Genomic DNA, 25,207 nt, shown 5'->3' on the forward strand with positions numbered 1-25,207 from the left:
TTTCATCCTCAAACTGATGGACAAGCAGAAGTTGTCTATCACAACCTTGGTAATCTTGTGAGATGCATTGTGAGAGATCAATTGAGAAATTGGGACAATGTCTTACCACAAGCCGAGTTTGGTTTCAACAGCTTCACTAATCATACTACTGGGTACTCACCTTTTGAAGTGGCATATGGGCTGAAACCTAAGCAACCTATTGATCTTATACCATTACCTACTCTCGTCCGCACCGGCCAAGATGGTGATGCATTTTCAAGTCATATACGAGATATACATGAAAAAGTACAAGAAAAAAATCAAAATCGGTAATGAGAACTATAAAGAGGTAGCAGATGCACATCGAAAATATATTCAGTTTCAAGAAGATGATCTAGTGATGGTTCATCTACGTCCAGAAAGATTTCATCCAAGCACATATCAAAAGCTTCAAGCTAAGAAAATGAGTCCATTTTGGTTACTAAAGCGGTTGGGTGAGAATGCTTATTTGTTAGAGCTCCCTTCAGACTTGCATTTTAGTCCAATATTTAATGTGAAAGATTTGTGTATCTACCATGGCCATCACAATGATGTAAGTGAAGAGTTGGATCTTCAATTACCACCTACTCTTAGCTCACATCCTAAGATCAAGTATGTTCTTGATGATCAACTTGTGTCTACTTGACAAGGTGGATACCAAAATTTTTTTGGTGAAATAGCGAGGCAAACCACACTCTGAAAATACATGGATTACGACAATGGATTTTCAGAAGCTTAACCCTGATCTCTATGAATTGTATCAAGCATCTAACTCGTCGGAGCTAAGTTCTTTCAATCCAGGGGGGATTGATGGGGGAAAGCCTTTTAAAGTTTATTCAAGGAGGAAAAAGAAGACCTAAGTAAACTTTAAGTAGGATTAATATTAATTAGAATTGAATTGGGATTGGTATTTGTTGGAGTCTAATTAGGATTAGCTAGTTGAGTTATAATATAATTAGAATTTGAGTCATGATAGGTTATTAGAGTCCTGGTAGACTTTAGATGTTATAATTAGAATTAGAATCATAGTAGGTTATTACAGTCCTAATAGACTTTGGATTTCTTAGAAAAGCCTATAAATAGGCTAATCAATGTAAATCAAAGGGATGAATTGATATTAATAATATTATATTTTCTTTCATTACAAGGTTTCAACTCTCAATGGTGAGACTCCATTGATTTTCTTCTAGGTGAGACAATTAGAAGGTCTTAGTGAGACTTTAAGGTTTTTCATCTTTTCTTCATTGTTTCTTCTTTCTTTCTATTTCTTATGTAATGACCTGCTCCCAACCATGTAGATATTGTCCGCTTTGGACCCAAATGGGTCCTCATTGTTTTAAAAAGCGTCTACAGGGTTAAGAGGAGTCCATACTTATATAGCGCCAGGAACTTTCCCCCCTATCCGATGTGGGATGTCACAAACACCCCCCCCCCCCCCATGCAGACACAACGTCCTCTTTGTGTCCCATGGGATTGCGGGGTCAAACAGATAAACACTCCTTACAGGGCCAAACAAACCCCACACCGAGGTCAAGGATCGGCTTTGATACCATTTGTAACAACTCACTCGCAACCGCGTAAATATTGTCCACTTTGGACCCAAAGGGACTCTCACGACTTTAAAATGCGTCTATAGGGTTAAGAGGAATCAATATTTATATAGCGCTAGGAACTTTCCCCTCTATCCGATGTGGGATGTCACAAACACCCTCCCATGTAGACACAACGTCCTCTTTGTGAGTAACACCCCTTACGGGGCCAAACAAACCCCACACTGAGGTCAGGGATCGGCTCTGATACCATTTGTAACAACTCACTCCCAACCGTGTAAATATTGTCCACTTTGGATCCAAAGAGGCCCTTACGGCTTTAAAATGCATCTATAGGTGATTCATTCCCAATTGGTGTATCAGCTAATTCATGTCCTCTCAATGGTCCCCAGCAACGGCGCCATTTGATTCATGCACAACTGGTGTATGTCCTGTTGATTGGTGCTCAATCAACTGGTGTACCTTGATTTCGGTCCTCAAACGGGAGTAATCAACAAAATTTATAACCTATTACTCCATGTACTAGGATAGCCTCAGCTAGCATAGCATAGTGGCTCTAGGATCGTTCACTGGGATGGGTTTTCACTTCACAATTGATATTAATTCAAAGCTGAATTGGTGCTTTTTCATTTCAAGGTTAGTTTTAAAAGAAAACATAAAGATGTTTGAAAATGTTGGTTTTAAGCTAACCAAAAATAGTAACTAATTTTAATTACAAAGAAAAGTGTTTCTTGGAGTTTCAGATCACTAGGCTCAGGTTCCTTATACAAAAAGGGAGTTCCGGTCACTTGAATCTTTTCCTCGCATTGGGGATTTAACATATAGTTATTTCCCGAACCGGTGTGGTACAGATGCTTCCCCTTAATGGGTTCAAACACTAATTCCCTCTCACTGATGCATCTTGCAATGGCTCATGCCTCTCACCTAGCATTTACCATTTAAGGTGATCCTTAACCTTGGATTACCCTTCAAAAGCTCGCAAGAGATAACTAATGGATGTCTCCTTGGAGTCCAAAAGCTTACCAAGTGTTGGCTATTCTAGAAAATCCTACCTTTAAACCATCTCCAAAAGGCTCGTTGATTACTACTCAAAACATGCTATTTAGTAGCTTGTATTTATCTCTTTTAAACACCCTTGAGTAGTAATTATTACCTTTTAACTCAATTAACATGTTAGGGACCCTTGCAATCGTTTCTAACAATTGTGTTAAGTTTTGGTGCTTTTTGATAGCTTTATGCTCACCAAAGCAATTTATGAATGAGGGAGAGCTATATATAGTTCATGGCAAAGCTTTTGGAAAGCTTAAATTTATGAAGAAACCAAGCTTTGGAGCCTCATAATCCTTTGCCTTAGTAGTTCAAAGTATGCAAGGAGAAAACAATGGAAAAGAGGAAAACAGGGTGATGAAAACAGGGGACACAGCTGCAGTCTTTCATTGCACTTTTGGAGCACTTTCAGAAGTCCATTTTCTACATTCTATATACCATTTCAAAGCTCAGAAAGTCAAGAATCCAACGATTCAAACCATGTACAATTTGGAGCTGAAATGAGGAAGATATGGCCTTCGGAAGACAACTGCATCAAGCTGAGGGAAAATTTCGCACGATGGAAAGCAAGGTGCGAATTCCTCAGTCCAAAGTATGGGAATTTCGCACACCTCAAACCAAAGTGCGAAATTGCAACTCCAACGTGCGAAAATTGGATATTTTTTGCCGACTCTTTTTTCTTCTGATATTTTTGTGTCTAAATTTCCATTTTCTCCTTGTATTCAGCCACTCATGTAATTCCTTAGCTAGGAAGTATCCAAGGAAGGGTAAAATTACCTTCCTATATAAATTCTCTTGTAATCACTGAAAAATCAATCTTTCGGGGAGCTTTCTCCAGGAGACCAACTATTGTAAATTTGATACTTAGTAAAATACAGAGATCTCTTTTGCTTTCTTTTTCTCTCTACTATTTTCTATTTTCTTGGAAGCCAAACACCCTCTGAGGATGTTTTCCCAGAGGATGAGAGGCTAAACCAATAGTTTCTTGGAGTAAAGGAAGCTAGGTGAAAAGTCCAGATTAAAAGGTGGAAAGTTTCCGTGCATTAAATTCAGGTAGTTGGAGTCCATAAATGGCTTCTAAATCCAAAGTTTTGCTTTAAATCCCTTAGAATCACTTTGACTGGCCAATACATGGTAAGCTTAAGGTCTCTGTGGATGCTTATTACTAGATCCATATCAGTCCATTAGTTATCATATACGAGCCATTGGAAAGTGATTCAAGGTGATAGTCCATAGTGTTTTAAGCCATTAATGGACCTTGACTACCATCTCTATTGACTTATATGGATTAAAATTTTCATTGTCAAACCTATACCGGTTCGGGAAATAACTATAGGTTAAATCCCCAATGCGAGGAGAAAAATCCGGAATTTTCCACTTTGCATCCTGAACTTGAACCTAGCAACCTTTAGCTCCGGGAGACTTTCTTTCTTCCACTTTTACTTAGTTCTATGTGAGTTTAGTTTCAATCACTACTTTCAAAACAATTTTATTCTCTTTTAAATTTCAAGTTTGTGCTAAAGGAAATCATCAGAATCAATTTCTAATTTAGAGTCTGTCACTGATAGAGTGAAAACCCATCCCTGAGTTCGACCCTAGAACTGCTATACTATAGTAGCTTTGCTACGCCAGTATAAGGTCATAGGATTTATAAATATTTTTTATTAAAAGACCCGGCTGGGCATTGAATCACTCGCAAGAGATAAACTAGTGCATCTCAATGGACGGAGATCACTTGCCTTATCAAGTGTTGGCCAAGGTGATTTAAAGGCGTTTTAAGTTAACTAAAAACATAGAAACTATTAATGGGTCACACTTTCTCTTCATTAAAAACTGAAACAACAAAACTTCCAATTTTGCATTCGAAAACTTACCCGACTTTCTTCACTCCAAGAGACAAAGAGCCTAGCCACTTATCCTCTGAGGAAACATCCTCAGAGTTTGATTTGCTAGAAATAAAAATAACAAGAAAACAAAAATATGAAGGAAAAACAGAGCAAGTGCTCTGTAGATATATTTCTTACTATTGTCAATTACATGATGGATTCCATTTACATTGGTTCAAAGATATATATAGAGAAGATGTTTTCTAAGAAATATCCCAATAATATCTTTGACTGATTACAAGGAGAAAATAGAAATTTACACAAAATATCTTGAGAAAAAAATCTAACTAAGTCAGTTGCAAATATCTGAGATTGCACAGGTGGATTTTGCAAGGTGATTCACACGTTGAATTATCCATTTTGCAAGTTTGAACTTTGATTTTGCAAGTTGAATTTGTGATTTCACAACTTGGAGGTGATTCCGCAACTTGGAGATGATTTGCAACTTGTTTCGCAGCTTGGAGGTGATTTCACAACGTGGTTTGCAGCTGCGAAAATGGAGTTTCAACTTGCGAAGTGGCACACATGTGCTTGCAGGTAGTTTCGCAGCTGCGAAACACCTTGCGAAATTTCGCAAGTGGATTTCATTTCGCAGCTGCGAAATGGGCTTTGGGCTGCGAAAATTTTTGCAGCTCATTTCGCAGCTGCGAAATTTTCGCATAGCTTGATGCGGTTGTCTTCAAAAGGCCATAACTTCTTCATTTCAGCTCTGATTCACACACCGTTTGAAGCGTTGAACTCCTGATTTCCCGAGCTTCGAAACGACATATAGTATACATAAAATAGACTCCATAAAGTACTCGAAATGTGTCCAAAATTTGTTGTCCTCTTGAATTTCTTCATGTTAGATTTCTCTCTTTGCTTCTCCTCCTTGCATTCATGATTTGCTTTTGGCAAAGGATTATAAAGCTTCAAAGCTTAGGTTCTTCATGTTAATGAGCTTCCAATTACTTTACCATGGATTCCATAGAACTCTCCTCAGTCTCAGATTGCTTTGGTGATCAAAATACTATCAAAAACACCAAAACTTACACAATTTGATTAGAAACGATTGCAAAGGTACTTAATATGCTAATTGAGTTAAAAGGTAATAACTACTACTCAAAAGTGTTTAAAAGAGTTAATTACAAGGTAAAAAATAACACTTTTTGAGTAGTAATCAATAAGGTTAAGAGGAGTCCATACTTATATAGCGCTAGGAACTTTCCCCCTATCCGATGTGGCATGTCACAAACACCCCACCCCCCCCCCCCCATGCAGACACAACATCCTCATCATGTCCTATGGGATTGCTGGGTCAAACAGACAAACACCCCTTACGAGGCCAAACAAACCCTACATCGAGGTCAGGGATCGGCTTTGATACCATTTGTAATGACTCGCTCCCAATCGTGTAGATATTGTCTGTTTTGGACCCAAAAGGGCCCTCACGACTTTAAAACGCGTCTATAGGGTTAAGAGGAGTCCATACTTATATAGCGTCAGGAATGTTCCCCCCTATCTGATGTGGGATGTCACATTTGTAACGACCCACTCCCAACCATGTAGATATTGTCCGTTTTGGACCCCAATGGGCCCTCACGGCTTTAAAACACGTCTACAGGGTTAAGAGAAGTCCATACTTATAAAGCGTCAGGAACTTTCCCCCCTATCCAATATGGGATTTCACAAACACCCCTCCCCCCCCCCCATGCAAACACAACATCCTCATTATGTCCCATGGGATTGCGGGGCCAAACAGGTGAACACCCCTACGGGACCAAACAAACCCCTACACCGAGGTCGGAGATCGGCTCTGATAGCATTTGTAACAACCCGCTTCCAACCATGTAGATATTGTCCGCTTTGAACCTAAAGAGGCCCTCACGGCTTTAAAACGCGTCTATAGGGGTCAAACAGACAAACACCCCTACAGGGCTAAACAAACCCCACACCGAGGTCGAGAATTGACTCTGATATCAGTTGTAACAACCCGCTCCCAACCATGTAAATATTGTCCGTTTTGGACCCAAAAGGGCCCTCATAGCTTTAAAATGCGTCTACAAGGTTAAGAGAAGTCCATACTTATAAAGCGTCAAGAACTTTCCCTCTATCCGATGTGGGATGTCACAAAAACCCCTCATGCAGACACAACGTCCTCGTTGTGTCCCACAAGATTGCAAGGCTAAATAGACGAACACCCCTATGGGGCTAAACAAACCCCCACACCAAGGAATACCACTATGTCACGCCTCAAGACCCACTCCAAGGGTATGACGGTCATTTCACACCTCAAACCCGAAGGCTTAAAGTGTAACCTGACCTAAACAATTATCTTATAACTAAAAGTTGCCAATTACCAATACCTGTTTAGAATAGCAGAACAAAATTCTAGAATCTTCAAAACTTAACTTTAAAACTAAGTATCCATCAACCAAAATCCATTATCCAAATAGATTGCAAACTCAAACAATTCAAGTGCTAACAAAATTTTCATAATCTCCAAATCTCAACTTCAAACTATCATAAAAAAAAATTAAAAGTTCAATATCTAAATAGCTTCCAAAAACCAAATAATCCAAATGAACATAAACTTATAAGCTAACAAGGTCCAAAAATAACATCCTAAGCAAAATCCTAATGATGACCATTCCCCGACCTAGCCCTCACTCCTCATCGGAACTAAGGGTACCAGAAAAGTAATCAACAAATAGGAATGAGCTCAAAGCCCAATAAGGAACATTAAAGCAGTCCATGGATCAAATATTTCAGGTTCACTTGCAAAATAGGAGATATTATAACTAATTATTTTCATAAACCTTTGAGTCAGTTTTGCCAATACATTCAAAACTTTTAACTGTACACTTTCATTTCTGATTCAAACATTTTCATATCAAACTCAGTCAAAACATTCAAATCATTTATTTACTCTAGTCATCAAACATCAAATGGTGCCCAGTTAGGTGGGACTTTTCAAATAGGTGGCTAGCTATAAATTATTCCTTTAAGGTGGACGGAACCAAATACTACTAGTACTATTAACCTCTAACCAAACCCCTAGAGGCTGGGGTCCAAATCAATTACATTCCCCACTAAGAAATGTAAAGGTCAACTATTATATTACATTGACAATGACCAAAAAGTCAAAAGTCAACTATTATATCTCGTTGACAAGAGCTAAACAAACTAGAGTCAAACACTTATTTCAATTATTCAAATTTGCAAAACATAATATCTCCACATTTCTCTATTGTAAACAAAATATAAGGTTCTAACATACTTTTCATGCAAAACATATTTGATCTATGCATAAAATGAATAATAACTCAAAACGTTTCCAAATGATGTATATAAAAATTTGTTTCTAAAAAAAAAAAAATTGCATTAATTTTCCTTACCTTAAAAGCACTTAGAAACCTTGAAGAGTTTAGCCCCAAGAATCTAACTCCCCCCTAACATAACAAAAAGATACTATTATTACAAAATTATTTTCCAACTTCTTAACCAATAACAATTTAATTAATTAGTTTCCCTTTATTTATTTTATTATATTTTATTTTTTATTTTTTTTCAAAAATTTATTCTCAATAATTTGTTTCTAATTCCTAAACTAAATTGAATTTCTTAGAAATATTTATTTGAAATAATTTCTCTCATCACTTTATACAAGAATTTATTTATTTAATCCAAACTCATCATTATGTAGGTTTCCTAGACCTACTTCTTCTTTTAATAAATATTCTTTTTTTTTCCCATCCCAAATTCTACATGCCATTTAACTTTTCAAAGTACACACACCAATTCTACATGTCACTTGACTTTCCAAATCACACACGCCAAACGACACCATCTTCAGAATTTCTTCATTTTTTTTTCTTTTATATACCCAATCACATTTCAAGTCCTCCCTCAAAGACTTGTTCCACGTTATTTTAAATAAAAATAATAAAAACAAACAAACAAACAAACCCTAATCTAAATTGGGGTTTCTTCAAAAATTAACTAAAATTTTCACAAAAAGTGATGGATCTAAGAAAATAAAATTGAAGAATTAGAAGAAAAAAAAAATCTTACCTATAGAGATATGTTTTTCAAACCCTGATTTCTTACTCCAACCTTATGTTCTTTGGAATTCTGTGAACAAGAATGCTATTCAGAAAATAACAGGAAGAACAGTAATTTCTAATTTATACCTATGGTATTTATTCGAAAAATTATATTTTTACCCATTTTTCATTTTATGAAATTAATTAATTAATTAATTAATTTTATTATTATTATTATTATTATTATTTTCCTAACTTATCCCTAAAAAAAAAATTGGGCATTACATCCTCCCCTCCTTAACAAAAGTTTAGTCCTCTAAACTTGACATACCTGAGTCTTGAAATAATTGAGAATGTTTTTCTCTCATCTCTTCTTCTAACTCCCAAGTGGCCTCTCAGATATTATGATTGCTCCACTAGACCTTTACCAACTTGAAAACAACATGTCGTAGTACCTTATCCATCACATCCACAATTTGAACGGGCACCTCTTCATAGGTCAAGTCCTCAAAAATTTGAATAGGCTCCAACTCCACAACGTGAAAGGGATCATAAATATATTCCCTGAAAGTCGAAACATGGAATATATTATGAATCTTAGATAGACTTGGGGGCAAGACCACTTTATAAGCCAAAGTGCCTGATTACTACTCAAAAAGTGCTCTTTTATAGCTTTCCATAAACTCTTTTAAATTTTGAGTAGTATTTATTACCTTTTAACTCAAGTGGCACATTAAGGACCCTTGCAAAGGTTACTGATCAATTTTTGGCAAGTTTTGGTGTTTTTGATAGCTTTTCTATCATTAAAACAAGCCAAGAATGATGGAAAACCTTGTGTAGTCTGATTCGCGTGTAACTCCAATTGGGTCATTTAATCAAAACATTTATAAAACCTATGACCTCATACTAACGTAGCAAAGCTACTATAGTATAGTGGCTCTAGGGTCGAACTCTGGGATGGGTTTTCATTCTACCAGTGACATACTCAAAATTAGAAATTGGATTTAATGATTTCCTTTATCAAAAACTTAAAGTTTAAAAGAAAATAAAATTTGATTTGAAAGTGTTTAAAACTAAACTAACATAAACTAATTAAAAATGGAAGAAAGAAAGTCTCCCGGAGCTAAGGGTTGCTAGGATCAAGTTCAGAATAGAAAGTGGAAAATTCCGGATTTTTCTCCTCGCATTGGGGATTTAACCTATAGTTATTTCCCGAACCGGTATAGGTTTGACAATGAAGATTTAATCCATAAAAGGTCAATAGAAATGGTAGTCAAGGTCCATTAATGGCTTAAGACACTATGGGTCTTCACCTTGAATCACTTTCCAATGACTCGTACATGATAACTAATGGACTAATATGGATCTAGCAATAAGCATCCATAAAGACCTGAAGCTTACCATGTATTGGTCATTCAAAGTGATTCTAAGGGATTTAAAGCAAAACTTTGGATTTAGAAGCCATTTATGAATTCCAACTACCTGAATTTAATGCATGGAAGCTTTCCACCTTTTCATCTGGACTTTTCACCTAGCTTCCTTTACTCCAAGAAACCGAAAGTTTAGCCTCTCATCCTCCGGGCAAACATCCTCAGAGGTTGTTTGGCTTCCAAGAAAAAGAAAATAATAAAGAGAAAAGAGAAATGAGAGAGCTCTGTATATTACACTAAGTGTTAAACGTAATATCTATTCTATATTCTATATCATCCAAGAGGTGATTTCCACCCCTTATAAAGTCTTTACAAAAGCAAAAGCTTGTGATTGGTTAGTTACAAGGATAAGAAAGGAAATTACATCACAAAATACAAAGGAAAATATCTAAAGTGGAGTCGGCTAAAACAGAGCAAAATTCGCAACACGCATGGGTTATGCGAATGTTATGCGAATTTCGCATAACACCTTGAGGAATGCGAAATTTTCGCATAACCTGGAGCAGTTTGCTTTCGAAGGCCATATCTTCCTCATTTCAGCTCCAAATCGTGCACGGTTTAAAGCGTTGGATTCTTGACTTTCAGAGCTTTGAAATGGTATATAGCATGTAAAAAATGGACTTCGGGAAGTGCTCCAAAAGTGTGAAAGAAGACTGCAGCTGCTGTCCTCTGATTTTTTCACTTTGCTTCTCTTTGCTTCTCTCCTTTGCTTGACTTGTCTTAATGATCCAAAAAGCTGTCAAAACATTAAAACTAGCCACAAATATGATTAGAAGACATTGCTAGGTCCTTAACATGCCAATTGGACTAAAGATGGAGAACTACTACACAAAAGTGCTTAAAACATAATGCATTAAAGGTGTAAAATAGCACTTTTTGGGTAGTAATCATAGTCCATGGCAAAGCAAGTTGAAGCTAAATTACATGAAGAATCCAAGTTTTAGAGAGCTTCAAATCCTTTTCCAAATCAATCAAGTATGCAAGGAAGAAAATCAGAGAAGGAATCTAAGATTCAACAATTTCGCAACCCTTTTGCGAAATATTTGCAAGCTTGCGAATTGCCCAAGAGGAGTACAAGCCTTGCGAAGCTGAGAAGAAGGAATTTCACAAGCCTTGAGAAACTAAGAATGAATTTCGCAACCCTTTGCGAAATTTTCGCAAGCCTTGCAAAATCTTCCTGTAATCTTCAGATATTTTTGCACCGACTCCGTTAGATTTTTATCTCAAGATATTTTGTGTAATTACCTATTCTCTCCTTGTAATCAACTAAAGATCTTTTTAGATATTTAGGATATCTAATTGAGGGGTTAAAAATATCTCTTTATATATGTCTTAAGATATCTCTTTTTGTAATATCTCGGAATCTCAGAAGAAATTCTTGGGGATCACTTGTACATTCTTTTTAGTAAGAAATATACAAAGCTTTGCTCTGTCTTACTTACTTATTTTGTATTTATTTTCTTTCTAGTTAAACAACCTCTGAGGCTGTTTCCTCAAAGGATGAGTAGCTAGACTCTTTTGTTTCTTGGACTGAAGGAAGCTTGATAAAGGATCCGGATACAAAAGTGGGAGTTTTCCTTGTTTCAGTTTTAAATGAAGAGAAGTTGTGACCCGTTAATGGTTTTTATCTTTTTAGTTAACTTTAAATCCCTTAAAATCACCTAGGCCAACACTTGGTAAGCTTTTCGGACTCCATCCATTGAGATCCATTAGTTATCTCTTGCGAGCCTCTGGAAGGTGGTTTAAAGGTAGGATTACCTAGAATAGCCAACACTTGGTAAGCTTTCGGACTCCCTAGAGACATCCATTAGTTATCTCTTGCGAGCTTTTGAAGGGTTATCCAAGGTTAAAGATCACCTTGAATGGCTAATACTAGGTGAGAGGTATGAACCATTGCAAGATGCATTAGTGAGAGAACTTTAGTGTTTGAAACCATTAATGGGAAGCAACTATAACGCACCGGTTCGGGAAATAACTATAGGTTAAATCCCCAATGCGAGGAAAAGATCCGGAATCTCCTCTTTTGTATAAGAAACCTGAACCCAGTGACCTAAAACTCGAATAAACCTTTTCTTTGTAATTAATCTCAGTTACTATTTTTGGTTAATTTAAAACCAACCCTTTTCAACCATCTTTATGTTTTCTTTTAAAGCTAACTCATAAAAGAAAAAACATTATTTCAGTCTGTAACTAATATCACTTGTGAAATGAAAACCCATCCCTGTGGACGATCCTAGAACCACTATGCTATGCTAGCTATGCTACCTTAGTATATGGTGAATTAGGTCTATAAATTTTGTTGATAACTCCCGTCTGAGGACTGAATTAAATATTACACCAATTAGGGATGAACCAAATGGCGTCGTTGCCAGAGATGGTGCCACTTCACAGTGATATGATCTTTTCAAAGCACTTGTGATCTTCATCACAAGTTTGGTGATTTTTCTTTTCTTTTGCTAACTCTTTTTATTTGTTTCTTTTTATTTGTTTCTTTTTTTAGTTTATCTTTTATCTAGTCTTTAGTTAATCTTAATTTTCTTTTTTCTTCTAGAATTGTATTTCTTTTGTTATCTTTGTTTTTGTTTCAGATATTGCTAGTTGTGTATGCCATATTGGATACGAGATAGTGAGGGAAGACTTATGAAAATCGAAAATCCTAACGAAATAGAGTTGGAATTGTGTGTGAACGTCATGGAAGCTACACTTGAAGATCAGCATAGTCAGCATGTGATTACTACTCAAAAAGTGCTATTTCATAGCTTGTAATTAACTCTTTTAAACACTTTTGAGTAGTAGTTATCACCTTGTAACCCAATTAACATATTAAGGACCCTTGCAATCAATTCTAATCAAATTGTGTTAAGTTTTGGTGTTTTGATAGCTTTTTTATCACCAAAGCAATCCGAGATTGAGGAAAGTTCTTTGGAATCCATGGCAAAGATGTCCGGACAGGGCGTCCGGACACACCATTGGAGGGCGGCGGAACGTGAGCTGTGGCAGGCTGTCGGAATGACGTAGCAAGGCTTGCTCACTTTAGTCAATGTTTTCCATCCGGACAACATATCCGAATAGGATATGCTATCCTCCAGAGTGTGATGTTCACGAGTGTCGTGTGTTTCTCCCTAAGGGAGTCCGGATAGCATGGCGGCGCGTGTCCTCTTGGGGAATCCGAATGGAGTTGCGCCGAATAGCACTGCGCACTCCGTGTCATCAGGGGGAGGGGTCCCTACACCTTGTACACGTAGACGGTCCCCCTTGTGACGCGCGGATATCTCACTCCCGGAATTCTGTCCGGTCAGACATGTCCGGATCCTCTAATCGGATATTTCACATCTGGCACCTGACGCCGGATGGGAGAGGAGGGCGTTTCAACTTCCCCGGTTAGACATGTCCGAATCCTCTTATAGCGCTTACCCGGAGAGCATCCGCAACCGAAAATTCAGATTACCCGGATTTTGCACAGTGCCGCGGTGTTCTCCTGAAGCTTCCTGATATGTGGGACCGACATTTTGAGATATTTTGCTTTAGATATTTGATGTCTAAATCCCCAAACTCTCCTTGTAATCCACCTATCATAGGATTCCTTAGTCTTTAAGTAAGAACAAAGGGTGAATAACCTTTTTTATATAGTTTGTAATTTCCTTTACACGATATATCATGTAGGAGTCGGGAGCTTGTTTTGAGACACATATTTTGTATAATTTTGCAAGAAATATATTTTACAGAGCACTTGCTCTGTTTTTCCTATATATTTTTGTTTTCTTATTCTTTTTCTTACTAGCCAAACAAGCTCTGAGGAAGTTTCCTCAAAGAATGAGTGGCTAGACTTTTAGTTCCTTGGAGCTAAGGTTGCCGGGAAAGGTTCCAAGTGCAAGAATTTATAGCTTTGTGGTTTCAGCCATTAATGAAGAGAAAGTGTGATCCTTTAATGATTTCTATGTTTTTAATTAACTTAAAACACCTTCAATTCACTTGAGCCAACACTTGGTATGGCAAGTGATCTTCGTCCATAGAGATGCACTAGTTTACCTCTTGCAAGCTTTTGGGAAGTGACTTGAAGGTAGGATTTTCTAGAATTGCCAACACTTGGTAAGCTTTTGGACTCCAAGGAGACATCCATTAGTTATCTCTTGCGAGCTTGAGAAGGGAAGTCCAAAGTTAAAGATCACCTTGAATGGCAAATGCTAGGTGAGAGGCATGAGTCATTGCAAGTTGCATCAGTGAGAGGGAATTAGAGCTGAAATCCATTTAAAGGATACATCTGTACAACACCGATTAGAGAATTGACTATATGTTAATTCTCTAATGCGAGGAAATGAACCAAATGACCGGAGCTCTTTTTTTGCATAAGGAACCTCCCCTGTGAACCCAAACCTCCAAGGAATGTTTTTCTTCATAAGTAATTGTCATTACTTTCTTTTTAGTTAGCTTGAAACAAAACTTCATTTAACCAAAGTTTATGTTTTATTTCTTAAGCTAACCTTGAAATGAAAAAGCACCAATTTAACTTTGAATTGGTATCAGTTGTGAGTTGAAAACCCTTCCCAGAGAACGATCCTAGAGCCACTATGCCATATTAGCTAAAGCTATCCTAATGCATGGTGATATAGGTTATAAATTTTGTTGATTACTCTCTCAATCAAAGAGCACCAGCTGGACATGAATCAGCTGAGACACCAATTGGGAACGAATCAGCATGCTCCAGTGGAGAATATCAACGCATACCGATCCATGAGGGACCGCATGCATCCACCTCGTATGAGTGCACCGTCATGTATAGTGCCACCTACAGAGCAGCTAGTGATCCGACCACATATTGTGCCACTTCTACCTACTTTCCATGGGATGGAAGTGAGAATCCCTACGCGTATATCAAGGAATTTGAGGAGGTTTGTAATACTTTCCGAGAAGGAGGAGCTTCAATCGACTTGATAAGGCTCAAACTATTTCCTTTCACTTTAAAGGATAAGGCCAAGGTCTGGCTAAATTCTTTAAGGCCAAGGAGTATCCGAACTTGGACTGATTTGCAAGCTGAATTTCTCAAGAAATTTTTCCCGACTCATAGGACCAATGGCTTGAAAAAGCAAATTTCAAACTTCTCAACTAAAGAGAATGAGAAATTCTATGAGTGTTGGGAGAAATACATGGAAGCTATCAATGCTTGTCCTCACCATGGCTTTGATACATGGCTATTGGTGAGCTATTTTTACGATGGTATGTCTTCTTCAATGAAGCAACTCTTAGAAACGATGTGTGGAGGAGACTTCATGAGTAAGAATCCGAAGGAAGCCATGGATTTCTTGAGTTATGTAGCTAAAGTTTCACGAGGATGGGATGAGCCAAATGCCAGAGAAGTGGGAAGAATGAAATCTCAACCTAATGCTTCTAATGATAAGGCTGGGATGTATACTTTGAATGAAGACACCGATATGAAAGCAAAATTCGTAGCTATGGAAAGAAGATTGGAGGAGCTAAAAGTAAAGAAGATACGAGAAGTGCAGGCCATTTCAAAAACACCAGTGCAAGCTATGTCGTGTTCCATTTGTCAATCTTTTGAGCACTTGGTGGCAGAGTGTCCTACCATTCCAGTTGTGAGAGAAATGTTTGGGGATCAAGCGAATGTTATTGGACAATTTAAGCCCAACAACAACGTTTCATATGGCAACACATACAATTCAAATTGGAGGAACCATCCGAATTTCTCTCAAAAGCCAAGGGCACCTCAGTACACGCAACCTGGCTAAGCACCTCCGCAAGCCTCAAATCTTGAACAAGCCATTGTGAATCTTAGCAAGGTCATGAGAGATTTTGTTGGAGATCAGAAATCCATCAATGCTCAGCTCAGTCAAAGAATTGACAGTGTAGAGAGTACATTGAACAAAATGATGGATGGAATGCAAAATGATCTATCTCAGAAGATAGATAATCTCCAATACTCGATCTCAAGGCTCACCAATCTCAACACAGTGCAAGAGAAAGGAAAATTTCCTTCTCACCTCATCAAAATCCCAAGGGTATCCATGAAGTGGAGGCTCAAGAGGGAGAAACTTCACTGGTGAGGGAAGTCAAAGCAGTGATCACTCTAAGGAGTGGTAAAAAGGTTGATCTGCCTACATTCAAGCTAGAACATGAACCAAAGAGTGAAGCAGAGAAAGAGAAGAGGGATGAAATCAAAGGAAATATGAAAGGGAACAGTACAAAGAAGGAGGACCTTGAAGCTGCTGTGAATGAAGAACCGGAGAGGACCATCAACTAGGAAGATATGATGAAGAAACACACGCCTCCACCTTTTTCCCAAGCTTTGCATGGCAAAAAGGGAATCAGCAACGCATCAGAAATTCTTGAAGTGTTGAGGCAAGTGAAAGTTAACATCCCTTTGCTAGACATGATCAAACAAGTTCCGACTTATGCAAAATTCCTGAATGGTTTATGCACTATAAAAAGAGGGTTAAATGTGAGCAAGAAAACCTTCTTAACTGAGCAAGTAAGTTCCATTATACAGTGCAAGTCTCTAGTGAAATACAAAGATCCGGGTTGTCATACCATCTCAGTGATGATTGGAGAGACATGTGTGGAGAAAGTTTTGTTGGAGTTAGGGGCAAGTGTGAATTTGCTACCCTACTCTGTCTACAAGCAATTGGGACTTGGAGAGTTGAAGCCAACATCAATCACTCTATCTCTAGCAGATAGATCTGTGAAAATTCCAAGAGGCATGATTGAAGATGTCCTAGTTCAAGTTGACAAATTCTACTACACAATGGATTTTTTTGTTCTTGATACGGACCTAGTTGCCAAAGGAACTAACTATATTCCTATCATACTTGGAAGACCATTCCTAGCTACATCAAATGCTATCATCAATTATAGGAATGGAGTCATGCAACTTACATTTGGCAACATGACGTTGGAGCTCAACATCTTCTATATGTGCCAGAAACAATTCCATTTAAAAGAATAAGAAAGACCAGAAGAGGTGTGCATGATAGACAACCTAGTGGAGGAGCATTGTGATCAAAAAGTGCTAGAAGATTTGAACAAGAGTCTTGGGGATCTTGATGAAGGGTTACCTAGACCCTCAAATTTGCTTGCTACTCTACCCTCTTTAAAGATGAGGGAAGAAATTCTCCCTTTATTCAATGGGGAGGAGACACAAGAAGTTGTTAAGGAGGAGCCCCCAAAGCTTATTCCGAAGCCATTACCTACAGAGTTGAAGTATGCATACCTGGAAGAGAACAAGTAGAGCCCTGTTGTTATTTCTTCATCTCTTACCACTACTCAGGAGGATTGTCTACTTGAAATCCTCAGGAGATGCAAGAAGGCGATAGGGTGGAAAATTTATGATCTAAAAGGGATCAGCCCGTTAGTTTGTACTCATCATATATACATGGAAGAAGCTAAGCCAATTCGTCAACCCTAGAGAATATTGAACCCTCACATGCAAGAGGTGGTGCGAGCTGAAGTGCTTAAACTTCTTCAGGCCGATATTATCTACCCCATATCAGATAGCCCATGGGTGAGTCCTACGCAAGTCGTGCCAAAGAAATCAGGGATCACAGTGGTACAAAATGATAAGGGAGAAGAAGTTTCTACACGCCTCACTTTAGGTTGGAGGGTGTGTATTGATTATAGAAAGTTGAATGATGTAACAAGGAAGAACCACTCCCTGTTGCCGTTTATTGATCAAGTGCTTGAGAAGGTCTCTGGCCATCCATTCTACTATTTCTTGGATGGCTACTCCGGGTATTTTCAAATAGAAATTTCTATTGAAGACCAGGAGAAAACCACTTTCACATGTCCATTTGGAACCTACACATACAGAAGAATGTCTTTCGGCTTATGCAATGCACCAGCAACATTCCAAATATGCATGTTAAGCATCTTCAGTGATATGGTGGAGCGTATAATGGAAGTTTTTATGGACGATATCACCGTATATGGAAGTGTGTTTGACGAATGCTTAGTTAACTTGGAAGTTGTGCTGAACTGATGCATTGAGAAAGATTTGGTGCTTAATTGGGAGAAATGTCATTTCATGGTACCCCAATAGATTGTCCTTGGGCATATTATCTCAAAGCAAGGCATTGAAGTGGACAAAGCAAAGGTTGAACTTATTGTCAAGTTGTCATCACCAACAACTGTCAAAGGAGTAAGGCAATTCCTTGGACATGCTGGGTTCTATCGGAGGTTTATTAAAGATTTCTCTAAACTTGCAAGACCTCTTTGTGAACTATTGGTAAAGGATGCTAAATTTGTATGGGATCGATGTCAACGGAGTTTTGAAGAACTGAAGCTATTGATGACAAACGCTCCAATAGTGAGAGCTCTCAAATGGCAATTGCCCTTTAAAGTGATGTACGATGCCAGTGACTTTGCTATAGGAGTTGTTCTTGGGCAAAGAGAACATGGAAAGCCCTATGTGATCTACTATGCAAGCAAAACGTTGAATGAAGCGCAAAGAAACTACACAACCACAGAGAAAGAATTGTTGGCTGTAGTTTTTTCCTTAGATAAATTTCATGCTTACTTAGGGTCTTTCATTGTGGTTTTCACTGACCACTCAGCCTTGAAATATTTGTTGACTAAACAAGATGCAAAAGCGAGGTTGATTAGATGGATTCTCTTGCTTCAAGAGTTCAATCTTCAGATCAAAGACAAGAAATGAGTGGAAAATGTGGTAGCCGACCATTTGTCAAGGCTAGCCATTGTACTTAATTCCCATAGTTTGCCAATTAATGATGATTTTCCATATGAGTCACTCATGTTGATAGAAGCCGCTCCTTGGTATGCTCATATTGCTAACTATTTAGTTACCAGAGAAGTCCCAAGTGAGTGGAAAGCACAAGATAAGAAGCACTTCTTTGCAAAAATTCATGCCTACTATTGGGAAGAGTCATTTCTATTCATATATTGTGCGGATCAAATAATACGGAAGTGCATCCCTGATCAAGAGCAACAGGGGATCCTCAATCATTGCCACGAAAGCGCATGTGGAGGCCACTTTGCTTCTCAGAAGACAACTATGAAGGTATTGCAATCGGGTTTTGTTGGCCATCACTTTTCAAAGATGCCCTCACCATGTGCAGGAGTTGTGACCAATGCCAGAGGCTTGGGAAATTAACACGTAAGAACATGATGCCTTTTAACCCCATTTTAATAGTTGATCTTTTTTATGTCTGGGGCATTGACTTTATGGGACCTTTTCCTGTGTCCTTTGGCTATTCCTACATCTTGGTGGGAGTGGATTATGTTTCTAAATGGGTTGAAGCGATCCTGTGCAAACGCAATGATCATAGAGTTGTTCTCAAATTCCTCAAAGAGAACATCTTCTCTAGATTTGGAGTACCCAAGGCCATAATCAGTGATAGGGGTACTTATTTTTGTAACAAGCCATTCGAAACTCTCTTAGCCAAGTATGGGGTGAAGCATAAGGTAACTACACCTTACCACCCTCAGACTTCTAGGCAAGTTGAGTTAGCAAATCGGGATATCAAAAACATACTGATGAAGATGGTGAATACGAGTAGAAGAGATTGGTCTGTTAAGCTTCATGATTCACTATGGGCTTATAGAATAACTTACAAGACCATTCTTGGAATGTCTCCTTATTCCCTAGTCTATGGCAAAGTGTGTCATCTCCCCGTTGAAGGGCAATACAAAGCTTGGTAGGCAATCAAGACGCTCAACATGGACCTTAACAGAGCCAGCATGAAGAGATTACTAGACCTTAATGAGATGGAGGAACTGAGAAATGACGCCTACAATAATTCAGACATTGCAAAACAAAAATTGAAAAGATGGCATTATCAGTTAGTCTCCTACAAAGAATTTCAGAAAGGACAAAGAGTCTTGTCGTATGACTCTAAGCTTCACATCTTCCCAGGAAAGTTGAAGTCAAGATGGATAGGTCCGTTTACTATCCAACAAGTGTATTCAAATGGCGTAGTAGAGCTACTCAATTCCAATAGCATCGGGAGTTTTAAAGTCAATGACCAACGTCTCAAGCCATTCATGGAGCCATTTTCTGGAGACAAGGAGGAAATCAACCTCCTTGAGCCACATCAAGCTTAACAAGACAAATGGTTAGATGCACTTAGTCTTTCGGAAGACATTAAGTCCATATTTTTTGTTTTAATGTTAATTTAAAGTTTTATTAATTTGCTACTTGTTTTAATTGTGATTTCTTGCTTAAATTTTATTTTGTTGTGATTTAATTTAATTTTTAATGATCAATTGCAGGTGAATTCCAAAACAGATGGAAAAAATTTTCAAATTTTTTCTGAAGAAGGAAAAACAGAGCAATTCACAAGGGTATGAGAAAATTTCGCAAACCAAAAATCACCTTGCGAAAATTTTGCAAACCAGCTTTGTCTTGCGAAATTTGAAAAGCCTGTGCAAACTCATTTCACAACCCAACTTTGCCTTGTGAAAACCTTGTGAATTTTAAAAGAGGTTGCGAACTCAGTTCACAACTCAAAAACCCATTTCGCAACCTTGCGAATTCCAACGGTCTCTGTGCGAAATACCAACGCTTAGAAGGAAATCAAAAGGTCACTTAAACAAGCATATTTAAAGACCTCCAAAGCCTCTATTCATTTCTCAAGCCCATCTACTCCTTGCGAAACCCTGCACCACCTTGCGAATCGGCTTTCTCTCAATTCCACGCCCCGCGGCCACCCATTTGAAGAGGTGACCTCCACCTCTCACCCCATTTCGGCCATGGCGCGCATCAGAGGAGGCCATACCGACCCATCAGTATCTCGCGAGGCCAAGCCAAGAGCCTCCTTTCCTTAGGATTCATCTCAAGCCCCTTAGGCCCTGACCGTTCCGTCTTCTGAGGGAAAGGTGCCATCTAGCCCTCCTCAGCGTTGATACCCGACATGGAGACCACCGACTTCTCCACCCCCTAAGCCATCAGTACACCACATTCCACCTAAGAGAGCCAAAACCTCAGGCCCTGGAGAGACGTCTAGGCATGCACAGCCTGATGATTCGTGCCCAATTGGTGTCTCAGCTGATTCATGTCCAGCTGGTGCTCCTTGTTTGAGGGAGTAATCAACAAAATTTATAACCTATTACACCATATACTAGGGTAGCAAAGAAAAAGCTACTATAGTATAGCGGCTCTAGGATCGTTCACTGGGAAGGGTTTCCAAATTACAAATGATACCAATTCAAAGTGAATTGGTACTTTTTCATTTCAAAGTTAGCTCAAAAAATAAAACAAAAACTTTGATTGGTAAAGATTTAGATTTAAAATGACTACAAAGCAAGTGATGGAAATTACGTAGGAAGAAAAACATTCCTTGGAGGGTCAAGTTCACTGGGGAGGTTCCTCATGCAAAAGACATAGCTCAGGTCAGTTGGTTCATTTCCTCGCGTGAGAGAATCAACATATAGTCAATTCTCTGACCGGTGTTGTACAGATACATCCTTTAATTAGATTTCAGCTTTAATTCTCTCACTGATGCAACTTGCAACAGTTCGAGCCTCTCACTAAGCCTTAACCATTCAAGGTGATCTTTAACCTTGGACTTCCCTTCAAAAGCTCGCAAGAGATAACTAATGGATGTCTCATTGGAGTCCAAAAGCTTACCAAGTATTGGCAATTCTAGAAAATCCTACCTTCAAGTCACCTCCCAGAGGCTTGCAAGGGGTAAACTAGTGCATCTCCATGGTTGGAGATCACTTGCCTTACCAAGTGTTGGCCCAGGTGACTCTAAGGTGTTTTAAGTTAACTAAAAACATAGAAATCACTAAAGGATTTCTCTTCCTCTTCATTCATGGCTGAAACCACAAAGCTCTGCATTCTTGCACTTGGAACCTTTCCCGGCAACCTTAGCTCCAAGGAACTAAAGGTTTAGTTACTCATTCTCTGGGGAAACTTCCTCAGAGAGTGCATAACTTAGAAAAAATAAATAATACAAAGTGAGAAGGTAAGGCAAAACAAAGGTCCTGAATTTTACTTACTTTCAAACTTTTACAGAAGGGTTCTCTCTCCGAGAACAGGCTCTCGAGAGCTATTTATATATGAACATAATACAAAACTAATTATTACATGGATATTTACTCTTTTTACTAACTTAAAAGCTAAGGAATCTTGTAATTGGTGGCTTACAAGGAGAATTTTGGGATTTAGACAACAAAAATCTGATGGAAAATATCTCCCAATGTCGGTAGCAAATATCGGGACGCACTAAGGACCATTTCGCAAGAGAAAATGATGTCTGCGAAATTTCGCAGACATACAAAAAGGGCTGCGAAATCACTTCGCAGCAAAAGGTTATTCTCGTAGGGCTGCGAAGTTGGCTTTCATCTTGAGGTTCTCAGCTTCCAACTTGTCGCATATATCGGGAAACTTCAGGAGGAATTCCACAGCACTGTACAAAAAAGGCTGCGAAATCATTTCGCAACAAAAAGGTGATTTCGCAGCGCTGTGCAAAACTCTTCCTTTAGCTTGGAGTGATTAACTTGTAATGGCTGTAACTTCTTCATTTCAACTCCAAATTGCACACCGTTTGAAGCATTGGATTGTTAACTTCCTGAGCTTCGAAACGACATATAGAATGCATAAATTGGACTTCAGAAAGTGCTCCAAAAGTGGCTGACATGACTGTCATCAAGAATATGCTTCATGACAGATTTCTCTTTGCTTCTTCTCCTTACATTCCGGATTTACTCATGGCAGCAAAGGACTTCAAAGCTTTAGTTCTTCACGTTTCTGAGCTTCAATTTGCTTTACCAAAGATTCCAAACAACTCTCCTCAATCTCGGATTGCTTTGGTGATCAAAAAGGCTATCAAAACACCAAAACTTAACACATATTGATTAGAAGTGCTTGCAAAGGTCCTTAATATGTTAATTGGGTTAAAAGGCAATAACTACTACTCAAAAGTGTTTAAAAGAGTTAATTACAAGCTATGAAATAGCACATTTTGAGTAGTAATCACCTGATCCTCAGGCCCCTACTGATTCTCAGTGTCCTTCCGGCATTGCCCCGGAAGCCATCATCAAGAGGCCTATCATCATCGTGCAGCCCATTGAGGGTAATTCAGATTGTAGAGTGAAGCCATTTCATTCTGAGCTTAATTTCGACATTGAGGCCATGCGACAGCAGCCAGAGCTTCCGGATTCATTTGGATTGCTCCAGAGGTACCATCTCGAGCACTTTATGACTCCTAAGGAGTTCTTTTACCCCAGAGTGGCAATGGACTTCTATCAGTCCATGACTACTCAGGACACCTAGAGTCCTACCTCCATTCATTTTGGCATTGATGAGCGCCAAGGTATCTTAGAGGCTAGGCACATTGCTGAGGCTCTCCATATTCCATACGAGCCAGTGGATCCAACACATTTCCGGGAGTGGTCCCCTATATCTCAACGGGACATAGTCGGCATCCTATCCAAGGGGACTTCTGGAGATTCATTCCTTCTACGTAAGGAGCTTCCATCTGGGATGCTCCTAATAGATGTGTTGTTGCGGTCCAACATTTTTCCTCTTCAGCATCTAGTGCATGGGCGAGGAGTCATCCTGGACGCGTTATTTAGGATATCTGAGGGCTTCTATTTCGAGCCACATCACCTTATTATAGCCACTCTCCTCCACTTTGAGGAGAAAGTTCACAGGAAGCAGCTACAGAGAGCCAACACTATTCCACTGTTGTTTCCGAGGCTGCTCTGTCATATATTGGAGCACATGGGCTATCCTACTGAGCCCCACCTTGAGCGCCGCCACCATTGTCGAGAGCATTTCACTCTTGAAAAATGGACATAGTTGGCGGGTTATTCAGCACCTGTAGCAGCACCACCCAGGCCAGCATCTCCAGTGCCACCATAGGCTGAGTAGGCACAGTAGGACGAGCTTCCCGCAGAGTTTGTACCACCTGCCCTTGCTGCACCACCTATGCTTGAGGCCACCTCTACTGATCATCTTGTTACACCTTCTGTTCCACCAGCTGCACCTCCTACATTGGAGGCCTCCATCACCATATCCGCCACGGATTTTCGTGCCATGGTACATTTGTTCCAAACACTGCCACTACGCACAATGCTCTATTCCGGCAGATGGCCGACATACGTGCTCAGCAGGACCAGCATATTGCTATCTTTTGTCAAATTCAGCAACATCTGGGACTCCTACCACCACCTCAGACTGAAATTTCGGGACCATCAGAGCCCATAGCTCCAGCTAAGGAGACCATCAAAGTCGATGTCCCACCTTAGGCCACTCACGAGGCAGCCACAAAGCCATCATCTCCACCAGAGAGCCCCCTACTTGATCATTTCTTTATTTTGTATTTCCTTAGTATATTAGTAGATATTATTACTTGTTTTGATATTTTATATTTTGGGATTGGATGTATTACATAATCATATCTAGCATTGTACTTTCTTAGAGTAATATATACATATCATTTTTGTTTATACTTAGCATTTTTTTCTATTTCCTTTACTCATTACTATTTTGCTTTTTGAATCATATGGTTTCTCCTATACAACTCAGACTCAATGTCACTCAGGAAGTACCACTTCCTCCCTTTATTTACAATCGCTCTTGCTACATTGAGGGCAATGTTGATCTCGGTTGGGGAGAGAGTTAAGGAAGGAAGTTTTGTTAATAATGCTAGGTTATTTTGTTAATTTAGTACTTTTTTCTTAATTTTAAAATTTTTGTTTAATTTTAAAATTTTTTACTCTACTCTCCATGATTATTAAGGAAAAATTCTCAAAATGAAATGGGAGAAATTGAATTCTTACCTTTTTACTTGAATATTAGAGTTCGTATTATGCTTATTAAAGTTGATGAATTATTGAAACTCCTATTGATTTCAATATTATTTCTTCCACTTTAATCTTACCACACACTGTGCACATTAGGTTCCGATTATAAGAGGAAAAACTATCTCACCTCTTGAACCTAGGAAAATTTAGACTTTGTGCCTTTGACCTCGTTTTAACAATGTTGGGACACCTTATAAAAGGCCAATGAGCCTTTGAAAAAAAAAAGGAAAAGATCAAAGTGTTTCGCTTGCCTTGAAACCTGAGCAAGGTCCGAGGGGTATATGGTGAAAATCTTTAAAACCTGATGCCCTAAGCCTTAATTGGTTAGGAGTCACCGACCTCAATGCTTGTTACAAGGTGAATAGGTGGAGTTTAACATATGGTAGGTGCTTGGGTATTAAATTTCATTTTCAAAAGTCCGGGGTAAAATCCGAGGAGTTAGAGGTCGAAAGATCCTTAAAGCTTGATGCCCT

At 38.8% G+C, this 25,207-nt stretch overlaps 1 pseudogene; it reads left to right on the forward strand.

Annotated features, from left to right (window-relative positions):
• Window positions 1-24,176, forward strand: part of LOC109123289 (uncharacterized) — a 56,956-nt pseudogene extending 32,780 nt beyond the window's left edge.
• The last annotated feature ends 1,031 nt before the right edge of the window (window positions 24,177-25,207 follow it).

This window comes from Vitis vinifera, chromosome 10, assembly GCF_030704535.1.
Source record: "Vitis vinifera cultivar Pinot Noir 40024 chromosome 10, ASM3070453v1".
Lineage (NCBI taxonomy): Eukaryota > Viridiplantae > Streptophyta > Magnoliopsida > Vitales > Vitaceae > Vitis > Vitis vinifera.